The sequence below is a fragment of the Diadema antillarum genome, unplaced genomic scaffold (genome assembly GCF_040938485.1).
Source record: "Diadema antillarum isolate AM-2024a unplaced genomic scaffold, OU_Dant_1.0 seq00000389_RagTag, whole genome shotgun sequence".
Lineage (NCBI taxonomy): Eukaryota > Metazoa > Echinodermata > Echinoidea > Diadematoida > Diadematidae > Diadema > Diadema antillarum.
Window position 1 is genome coordinate 1,207,825 of NW_027271386.1, and position 12,292 is coordinate 1,220,116.

Genomic DNA, 12,292 nt, shown 5'->3' on the forward strand with positions numbered 1-12,292 from the left:
TCGTTATTTTAAGCTTTGGAAGGCATTGTTCTAGAGCAGGCATGTTCTTAAATACCAACTCATACATTGCACCAAATTGCACAATTTTACAGCAAGGGTCCAGGGTAATTTTGTATACATTGTATATCCACTGAAGATATGAACATTGCAGGGATAGATCACACCTGCATATTAATATGATGTATCATATCGGACATTGAAGTTGATAATCATTGGTGTATTCTACATGAAGATGTTGTGTACACATGTGAGCATGATATTAAGTTAGTTATTTAGTGTAGTCTAAGTTAGTCTGTACAACAATAGGTCAGTTCATGTGCACATGGGTTCAAATAATTTTTTTTTTTCTGTGTTGGTTAGGCACTTCAATTGTTTTAAAAGCAACAAAGTGCATGTACATTGTATGCTATACATAAGTAGGCTTGTGTGACATAACAAATTACCATACATACACGTATGTACCAGGTTCATTAGTCACGTTCAAACAAAAGGACAAAGGATGACTTGCGTAAACTGGGGGGGGGGGGGGGGGGAGGGCATTTCATGAATCTTGTCAGATTTTGTTTTTCAGACAAAACTGTCATAAACTACTGAAATCCTTGCATCTGATTGGCTGAATGCAAATTTGTGTGACAAATTTGTCAGACAAAATGCCAAAACTCCATGTCTGGTGACATCTTGCTGGTTTTGTGATGCCGAGTCACATACATACATGTATACTACATGTAATCATATTACAACATTACAACAGACAGCTGCTACATGAAAAAACTCAAATCATCGATATAAAATATCAGTTACTCATGCAATACAGTGTTTCTTTTTTATTGTTGTTGTTGGCAAACAAGCTCCCTCCTATCCAATGTCTCAAAATGCAGAGCCTGACGTCACGCAGGAGCAGGTTACTACCGGATAATGACACCTGTAGCCAAGAATAGGTAGCACTGAATCCCATCAGTATTAAACACTATCATCATACAGGATGTGAATATCACACCTGATACAATGTGTATCTTCTCCACATGAAATGTCAAGCTTCTGGTTTTTACATGATTCATCTATTAATTGAAAGTCTGCATTGTATAGTACAGGGGTGGATCCAGGAATTCCGTGAAGGGGAGGCGCGTTTACAAAATTAAAGGGAGCGCAAATGGCCCCCCTCCCCCATTTTTTCCTTTTCATTTCTTTTGTTTTAACAGAAAATAAAGAGGGGGGCGCGCGCCCAGTGCTCCCCCCTCTGGATCCGCCACTGTATGTACGTACAATATATTCTCCATGTGACCATCTTCAGGAAAATGCGTCAGAGATTCCGAGATCACTCACATGCCTTTGATGGATATCATTAGAGCAGAGGCAAATATGAAAAAGAAAATAACAAAAAACAAGCAATTTGATAGTTTTTAATACCAACATTGTATCAATCCTGTGTGCCAAAAATAATGGTGGGCACTTCAGAACTTGCACTGTAACTCTGTAATGTCTGTGGTTGTGTGCTGATGTCAGGTTTTGAACTGAATATTAAAACCACATTGGATGGTTACAACATTTCAATGAGTCACACATTTTTTTGGGGGGGAAACTGCATCCTAAATTACAATATCAGCTAAAAAAAAACAAGTAAAAATGAATGAATAAATAAATAAAAGCCTAAAAAAGAATATTTTTTTTTTTTGAGGGGGTTGGATCTTCTTGAAACGATCAAGCCTAATTAATTCGAAAAATCAAGAAATCAAGAAATTACCATGCTGCCCTCACTGTCCAAATTTTGAATTTTACTAGTTCCATATTGAAGAAATATTTAAAGATGTAACTTCCAATCAATTCAATAAATCTCCACAAAATTGGGGGAAAAAAAGAAAAATATCCCTAAAATTTGTCATCTAGAGAGATAATCAGGAACTTTGATGGGCTAAAATATTTTGCTAGTAGGAATCAGTTATAAATATATAGAATTACAAATAGTGGGGATTTTCAAAATTCTGCAGCTGGCAAAAACAACTAGAATCTTTAACCCGTTCAGGACGAGTCCCGAGTATACTCAGGCAAGTGTCTATGGGAAATGCATGTTGTAGCAAAATCAGTCCGTCATTAATGGGTTAAGAAGCACTTGGAGAGCTTGGAGTGGCATATTTCCATACACGCACGCTGAAAATTGCTCTTTCATTTCCCACTGATAAAGAAGTCTTTCTGCTCTGTCTCAGACTGCAGAGTGTACACTGTAACTCATCAGCAGCTTGACACAGCTGTAGCTGCATGCTGCGCCTCGAGTGTGTGCTCAGTGCACGTACATGTATGCATGCCTCAAATACTGTAAAAGTGGTTTCTTTCGCGTACAGAAACTTTCGCGGTTTCCATCGGTGCCGACTTTTTCGCGTGTGTTTAAATTCGCGGTCGGTAATTATAGCGTTGTACAAGCGACGAGATCAAAACATTTTCATGTGATGTTAAATTCGCGGTTCAACCTCAAAGCGCGAAAATAAAACCACCGCGAAAGAAACCACTTTTACAGTACGCAGTTTGAACCCCCAGTTTGTTGACCCTAATTGCCAATGATAAACCTTCTCCCCCACCCCCCCCCCCCCCCCGAAAAAAAAAAATCACCTAGAAATATCACTATAGCGACTGGTATGCCTCTGCCATATTGCATGGTTCTCCCCATGGGTCTAGAGTACACAATGTATGTCTTGACAATGTGAGATGACAGTTTTACATAATTGACAAAAAAATTGGAATGACACTGTTGTCACATATGTGTTGAGTGTTTTTTCTCTTTTTTTTTTTTGACATACATTGTAGGATGTACAATATCCATACAATGTATCAATATTAAGAAAATAATTTAGACACATAAAAAAACATGCTGTACAATGTATCCATACGAGAACTCCCTAGTCTGAAAAGCAGCTTAGCAATAAAAACATACATCACCGAACCACAAGAAAAATGGTTTCTGAGAGTTGAATGGTTAAAGATACCGTATATTTGCCAATGATCCACAGCATGAAGGCAATTCATAACGGCATGTCCAAATCCGGTGGGAAATCAACTGGATACGGATGCCATGACATCAGATAGTACAGCCCTCTCAACTTATCAGCTTTAGTATCATACTACAAGTTGCAAATTGTATGATCTATTATCTCTGTTTGGCTACAGTATAAAAGCTTGCTCCTACTAACGAACCCCAAGGACTGCCTAATCTGGCGTCTACTTCATACTTCACAAAAGTAACATTGACAATTTCACTACTGGGATCGACATGAAAGGAATCATGCTTCATGATTCACTGTCATGCTGCTTTAAAGGACTGGTTACACTGAGTTATTTGAAGGGTTCATATAATCTACAGTATGTTGAACCAAATTTATTGTTCGTTTGCTTTCATTTTGACTTGCTACACTGTACATTGTACAACCGCACTAGTAGTATAGCATTTGTTCCAAAACTGTTTTTTTTTTCTACAAAAGCGTTGTAAACATTAAATTAATATGCTGTCATATTTGCATTTTTATATGAGTTTGCATTCAAATGAATTTCTAACGTTCTATTTCACTTCAAGTTGCATCAATCAAGGAAAAAACTAGATATATCGCTACGGCTACTGATATGCCTCAGCCATAATGCATGGTTCTCCTAATAGGTCTATAGTACAATGTCTTGACAATGTGTGATGACAGTTTCACACAATTGGCAAAATATTAAAATGACAGGTTTGACACAAATGTGCTGAATGTTCAGTTTCCTAGAACTAGGTTCAATTGGATGAATGATTAAAATGTCAGAGTGCAGGTATTTGGGGAACTGATGATTTTTACTTGACTTTTGACCCTTTTATAAGTTTATGCATTGAGTAATTTTCAAGGTATTAAAAAAAGTATAATTTCAGTATCAAATGGGAAAATAGCATTATCTAAACCTGGCCTTTGACCTTTGACCTCACAGTTCCAAAGAGAATCACTGTTAGGTTGAACATGCATAAATATGTAAGTTTCATGATGATCCCTTGAGTTACTTTCGAGATATGGAGGAAAAAGTGCAATTTAGCACTTTCACTTGACCTTTTACCTTTTGACCTTTGACCTTTTGGCAAGAAACTTCCCCAAAAATATATATTGGGTAATACATGCCATACATCAAGTTTAAAAAAAAACAAAACCTTCAGGCATATTGCATTTTAAGGAAAGTAGTGATATTTTGAGGAGTTGACCTTGACCTTTGACCCCCTGACCTTTGACCCATGACCCCCAACTTCCCTAGATAATCACTGCCCATCGGTACAAGCATATATACTAAGTTCCATGAAGATACCTTGAACCATTTGCGAGATATGGAGAAAAACATGAAATTTCATTTTTTTTTCCACAAAATAACCCGTGACCTTTTACCTTTGACCCTGTGACCCTAAAATCCACACAAAGTATTATCCCCCAAGGATATACCCTCATACCAAGTTTGATGTAAAACCACCACGCGGTTCTTGAGATATCGACAAAAACAAAACGGGACGGACGGACGTAGGGACGGACGGACGGACGGACGGACGGACGGACGACCCGAAAACATAATGCCTCCGGCCACTTCGTTGCGGAGGCATAAAAAGGACAACATCTGTGCTTTTCCCTTGTAGTGACATTCATATTGTTAGACATTATCTCATACAACTGATGTAGTTGGTATGGACTGGAGTTTCATCGCACACATGCTGTCTGAGTAATTAAGACAACAGTTTTTCATAGACGAACCACAATCATGCCTCCAATGATATCTTTTGTTTTTTCAGGGCCACTCATAGAACACGTCTAGATCTCCTCCATGTTACATGGTCTAACTAACCGAATTCAAATGGCTGGACAAAGGCCGACTAATAACATTATAATCCCGAAATCCAAGCTTTTGAATAAAATGTGTGAAACACATGAAAATAGTACCTGGTACACAAAGTTCCCACACATGAAGACACCCAAAAAGAGCCTTAATTTATTTTGAAAAAGTATTCAACGTGTATGAATGATTATTAGAAAGAATGTGGATTTTAGCTACCCTGACATATGAAAGTGCACATGTCCTGTGATGCAACTTTCGGAGTTAAAGTACATGCTGAAGTACTGTAAAAGTTGATATTTTCGCGTGACTAATTTTTCGCGCTCGGCCGGGCAAGAAGAGTTTCGTGTGTTTTTAATTCCGCGGTATCAAGACATCAACCACTGGAACATATATGGCAAGCAAAAATATTTGCGTGCTTTTATTTTCGTGCTAGTTTCTGGTTGCGCGAAATAAACGAAAATTTCAACACCGCTAAAATTTCCACTTTTACAGTACTGTATTTACTTGTAGGTATTCAAAATATTGAATTACCAATCCCATTCACACGGAAAACTACGGATATGGAATGTCGATTTCGCAGAAATGTACATTATTATGTCTGTATGGGTTTATAGCAACATTTGTGTGGTGCTGAAAGTCTGCAGAGAATTCTACATATCAAATTGCAAATGGATTGGAATGAGTCACAAATGAGAGTGAGCGGGGGAACAATTATAGCCCGATGGAAAAGCATGAATCATCGCTTGTCATTGGTAGAAATTTCACAGCTTTTCACGATGAGTCTTCCTCATGCCTCGAGGCCCCCAGTTAAAACTAAGCCTCTTCCAGAGAGTGCTCACATTAATCAAATTGACTTTTAAAGGCTGTTAAAAGGCAACAACAAATTGTCCTCTTAAAGAAGGTTTTTATTTGGGGTAGGGGATGATTTCACAAAATATCATGACAAGAACTTGCAAAGAGTTTTTAAATCACATTGAATTAATTAATTCAGGGCCATATTTTATGAAGAGTTATACGTATAATGGAATATATAGCTGATTTCTATTGTAAGTCTATGGCAGCCTGTGTGGTAAGGAAATTCATAATCGATTATAAGTTTTGATAAAACAGGGCCCCGATATTTCTTTCTGCACTGCTGCCCACTTAAATGATAGCTCTGTTTATTAAAATAATTGAAAAAGATATCACACAATTGTAGAAGATCTGTACAGTAATTTCATTGATCTACATTAACCGTTTTGTTTCATATCCACCCCCCCCCCCCCCCCCCCCGCAAGATTGCACTCCTTCCACTAATATTGAGAAGTGTTGGACTTCTTTGGAAATCCTCTCCATTTTCACCAGAACTTCATAGCTTTATTGTCTCCCGAAGCAACTTTTTATGACTGCCACCACCAAAGCCAAATTTGTAACCATCACAACCATCAGACTGACTTGCAGTGAATAATGAAGATATATCTTTTTTAGATTTCCTTTAAAACCCATTTCAAAGAGTCAAAGCATTATTTCCCATAATGTTCAGAATATTCTTGCTCTTCAATTGCTGTATAAAACGTATCTTTCAGTTTTCATTTTAATACTACGCCAAAAGCATGATGATCAAGCTGCAAATCTTACCTTGACATACGTAAGAAATCAAACGAGTGTGCTTTCTTTAAACTGCACTGTTACCTTGAAGCTCTATACATTCATTGAGTTCATTTCTGCCATGAATCGAGTCCCTCACTGTGATGTGCCTAAAAAATCCACCTGCAGTATGTCAGTTAGAAACTACACGTAGAAGTGCTGAATGCAATCGAACCTTGGACGTGAAAGTGGGATCGACTGACGAATGACAAAATAGGCCAACTGTGCACTGAAATGACAACACCCATCATTCATAGAGTTGAAAAGGTCTCCGTAATGCAACCTACTGCGATATGTAATCATGTTTAAATATTGGCTGATTCATAATAGAAAGATTTTTATTTTTTTTTCAGATTCTGAAATCTGCTTCAGGCAATAATAAATCCAAGTTTTGTAACAAGGCATTTTCTGGCACCTGGTAAACAAACAACTCCATGAGTTCTCTTATTATCAGCTGACTGCAGAACATTAAAGTGTTTATCCCACTCCCTCTTGAGTATCCTAGGATCACATTGCTTGAGCAAATATCAGCGATGACGTCACTGCAGTACGTTATCAACTCATTTCTTTGGGGACTGATTTTTTTTTTTTGGTTTATGGGTGTGCGTTTGTGTGTGTGTGTGTATGTGTGTGTGTGTGTAGGTGTGTGGGTGTGTTGCTGATTCAGTTCTTTACATCTGCATTATTTCCTGATTCTACCTTCTTCTTCTTTTTTTTTTTGGGGGGGGGGATCCTCTATTTAGAAGAGAAGACTCTACGGGTTCCCTGTTGAATATATAAAAACAGCTATTCGTGGCAACTATCAAAAATATTTATCAAAGATAGCACTCTGTAGACATTTGTATTAAACACTCACACTGATGGTCATCCTCAAATATCATAACATAAATGGAGAGTTTGTTCGCAAAAACCGATAAGTTCATTTTTGAAGATTTTGAAGTACAGTCTCGGTCATAAAGTACAAAATGATACCTTTTAAATGATATATTGGTCATTACATATAAAGGTATATTTTTGAAGTTATGGTCAAAAGAAGCAAAAATTTTCTTATTTTTCTCTTTATTTTTCTTGACCTTTAATTGCAAATATCTCCATTTGGCAAATATGGACTTATCGGTTTTTACGAACAAACTCTTCAAATATTATTTTGATGAAACTCAAATTCTTATTTTGGGAAACTGGAAAAATGTGACATGCAGCACATTTGATGAGAATGCAAAAGAATCAAGCAAACAGCCCCCTTTCCTACTCTTGAAATTGTATGTACATGAATTGTACCATTGTACAATAACCCATCAGCAAGCCAGCTCTGTACTATCAGTGGGCTCTAATCCTTTTTATCCTTTGTATGACACAATGTGCATGGCTGACACCATTTGCTGGATAACTGCAAAACCAGAAACATTTAGGTTTCGGCATGAAATTTTTGTGAATTGGAGCTGATGGAATTTTTCATTGCATGATACTATCCCCAATTCTCCCTATCGCATTGATACAAAATTGTAAAAGCCGATATCAAGCGATATCTCCTTGCGATACCGATATCTGATCGATCGCTCTTGGGACGTACACTTCTGGTTTTGCGGTTTACCCACGTCACGTCCTTCATCTATAGATATTTTCCATAATTTCGTTGTTTTGCATCATCGGCCCAGCATTCATGGGCCGCTTTGCAGAAGAATCCCATTCATCAAAATGTTACAGATTAGAAAATAACTCTATTATTCGACAGATTATAAGACAGAATTTAATACGAACTGTGAATACTAGTACTTCGGCGTTCAATGTGCATAAAAGCGTACATTTACACATCGCGCGTTCATAACCGGAAGTTTATATCCCAAGAATTAAAGGAAAAAAAATTAGAGCGCCACACGCGTTCAGATTTTGAGAGCTATATATATGCAATAGGGAGAATTGCCATGGGCATTCAATGCAATGTGTCTAAAAAAAAAACAACAACCAAAAACAACAACAACAACAACAACAACAAAACACTTTTGCATGCATGTTACTTTCTGGAGTCTTGGTTTCTAGCAAAATTTGTGAAAGTTTCATGCATGCAAAAACTTCTGATTCTACATTGCAAGTCATCTTGGGTATTTAAAACCATGAGGGGTCGGAATCATTTGCCTGTTTTCTGGGGTTGGTAGAATAACAAAGGTTGTACTCTATAGCATGTGGATCACTTCACTGGGTTTAGCACCCTGCTCTTTGCAATGAATGAATGAAGCACGTAGGGATTTTTCACATGCCTAGGTTGAAACTTTTACACCCATAGTGCTTCCATTTTATGTCCTATCTGAGGGACAGAGTGTTCTGCCTCTACAAGAGGGGGCAGCACTTTATGATTCGGCATGCTGTACATCGGGGTACGGCATTGTGTAGGGCCATCTTGTGTCTATCACACAGTTGTGCAATACTGTCATGGCAACTTTTTTCTTGTCACTAGCACCGGCATAAATTGGCGCCGCGATAACAATCCCAATGCCGATTTTCCCTTGCAAACATGTAATACAATCAGTAATAAAATAGTGCAATAATATTAAACAGTGAAGATTACAATAGAGCATCTAAATTTGCAAAAAAAATATATATATACAGTGTATATATATTTGCATGCATTAATTGTTGCATAATAACAAACAAGAAAGCATTTCTGTGCATAATAATACTAAAAGTTATTTTTACACATCTTTTGGTAACCCAGGGTATACAATGTAGTGCTGAAAAAAAAAAACAATTCAATAAAATGGTGAATTTTCATTTGGTACCCAAGGGTACCAAACATTGCATCTGGATAATTACAGGTTGTACACTATGTATAGTGCAAATCATGACACTACTCAGCAAAAAATCACAAGGATTCGAACTCACACCCACACCTGAGCCTTTTTTATTACAGTAGCGTACATGGCAGATATGTGTCAAACCAGGGAGGTGGGAAGAAACACCTCCCTGCCTCATGTACACTGTAAGTTTCTTTGTCAGTATTTACAATGTACAATGTACATAAAAACAATGCACAAAACTTCAATCTTACTTTAAGAATTACTATTAAGTATTAGATGTAAAAAATGCACTAGCCTTGTCTGAAGGTGGATCATTCACCTTCTTGTGCCGAACTGTGAAGCAGATTTCCTTGAATTGTATATTCTGTGTATGTGTGTGTGTGTGTATGTGTGTGTGTGTGCTTGTGTGTGTGTGTCTCTCTCTCTCCCTTCTTTTTGGGTGCCAATGGTGTAAAACCCCTACACACACACATGTGCCACATTATTCTGGGACTGCAATGCATGAACACCTTTGGAAACGAACCTGTGTTTTTCAAAGCAATGTAACTTTTCATAGAAACGTTTACACTATCACAGATGCTAGACATGCAGTGAGCAAAGGTGTGGAAAAAAAAAATTCGAAGCCATTAACGTTCTAATGAAAGTAGCTATGATTATCAGGGGGGATCCAGGCAGGGGCGCAAGGGGCACTTGCCCTCCCCCCTTTAATTTTCAAAATGTATGTTGTTTATTCTTCAGGCCAGACATTAACAGTGGCCAGGTGCAACATTTGATGTCGGGCCACACCAACTTTCCAAAAGGGCCATCTTTTGCTAGTGGCTTGATCGGATATCGTAGCTGAAATTAAAAATGAAGCGATATTCATATAACTACATGTACTCTTTAATACACTGTACATTTCTTTTTCAGGCCACAAAAAAAAAGTTTTAGTGGTCCAAATGGGCCACCAGAGAAAAAAGTTAATAGTGTCGAGCCCCGTTCTCTCTTTTTTCTTTTTTTTTTTTCTTACTCCTCAAATTGCCTTTGATATAGTGCTGGGTAGACAGGGACATAAGGGGAGCACGCTCCCTTTGATTTTTTTAAAATCTATGTTTTTATCATATACTATCTTTTTTTAAATCATCAAATCACTTTTGATTTCAATAACAATTTTTTATATTAAGAATTTTCTTGGAGTTTACTTTGCTGCCCTCACAATGATTTGGCAACTTTTGAACAATTTTTTTTTCTTCTTCTTTTTTGTTCAGATCTAGTATGATCAGGTACAACGAGAACAAATCTAGACCCAAAGCTTGATATCAGAACACTGCAGGAAAGCTGTATACACGTACTACGACCAACATGTGCTTGTTTTTACGCTTAAAAGCTGCGCTATAATGATATTAACTACGCTGTAAGTGTGATCGGCCAATTCTATCCTTGAATCTATGTACGCTGAGGCCTTACAATGCTGGAAGCGACCTCTGCGCAGTTTTCTAGAGAGCTGAAAAGTACCCGATGTGCCCACAAATACACCGATTTGACTGCCATTCCCAATCAGACGGCCCAATCTGATAAAAATGGAATCGTAACAAGTCTTTGTTTCATACAATGGATTTGACAGATTTCTTTGGCTGATTTCAAATAGCTTGTCTTGATATCCCTGCTTTCATACCTTGTTTTTCTTCTGTGTATAAAGATTGATTACATTGTTTGCAAAAACTACATCATGTCCTCTTCTTGTTCTGTTATAGATTACTTGTTTATAGACTGTATTTCTTGGCATTCTTGTGTACCGTTATCTAGTATAATTCTTCAAGGTTTTCTCTTCCCCTTCCCAGTTGCCTTTTTCTTTTTGATATTCTGTTTCTGTTTCATTTGCTACGTTCTCCAGCCTCGACAGGTGTAGCAACAACTTCTGCATCCTCTTAGTCAACATTTGCCTCTCTTGAACCACCTCTTAGCAGACATGTTTGGTCGGCAGGGAAACAAGGGTATTGGCTACATGTATATCAGTGAAGGTGATTGCTTTTATAGCGGTGAGAGCGATATTCAGCCTCAGGCTCAAGTAAGTCTGCGAAAACACTGGAACAGTGGAGCCAGAAATGCCAAGTTCCAACAATTTTTATGCGTGAGATTTTCATGACTCGGCATCTTCGGCGCTGGCGCGGGCGCATGCGAGGGAGCGAAGCGATCGAGCGAGGGATCAGGAGCATGGTACGGAGCTTTTTCAATTTTTAGCTCTTGATGGTGCGATCTGGTGCATACATGTACTTAAGTGACTATTTTTTACTTATTTTGAAAGACAAAAGGGATGTATACCTTCAATTGCAACTATCACATTAATCCTTTGACCTATAAATATTTTGTACATTTGTATGCTCCCGATACATGAGAAGAATGGGTGCCATGCGTGAGACAGACCCTAAATGCGTGGGTCTCACGCAGAATGCGTGAGACTTGGTAACTCTGTGCAGCTAAAATGGAGACAATTACGATTCTGACATCAAAACAACATAGGGTACCCTAGCCTGACCAGACCGCTGTATTAGTGTTTAAACGTTGTAAACGATCGTCACTATTGACGGCAAAATCACATAAAATGCCTTTTATTTTGTTTGATTTTAAGAGTAAGATAATTTTTACAACTCACCTACAGCGTATTTTCCTGATGGTTGAGTTGAATTCGGCGTTTTGTTGGTATCCAGACCTTATTGTTGAATTTTTCAGAGTAGATTGTGCGGTGGCATCTTTTCCTTCGAGAGCTTCACAAAATCAACAAACTACCACGCATGCGCAACCGAAAGTGGTTGCGTTTTACGTACGCCCATGCGCCCGTGCGCCCGTGCGTTTTATGTGTTACGTACGTAAAGCTACAGCACTCGTATCCGTGCGTGCTGCGCCGGCAATGATTTGACCTTTTTATGGGTCACCCCGACTAGCTCATCACTTCCGCTCCCCGACTAGCTACGTTGTAGTATACGAGAGTGAATGCCATTCAAATAACACGCAGATGAGGAGTGAAGCAATACGGACGTTTACAGACCTGACTTTAGCCACGGATTTTGGTG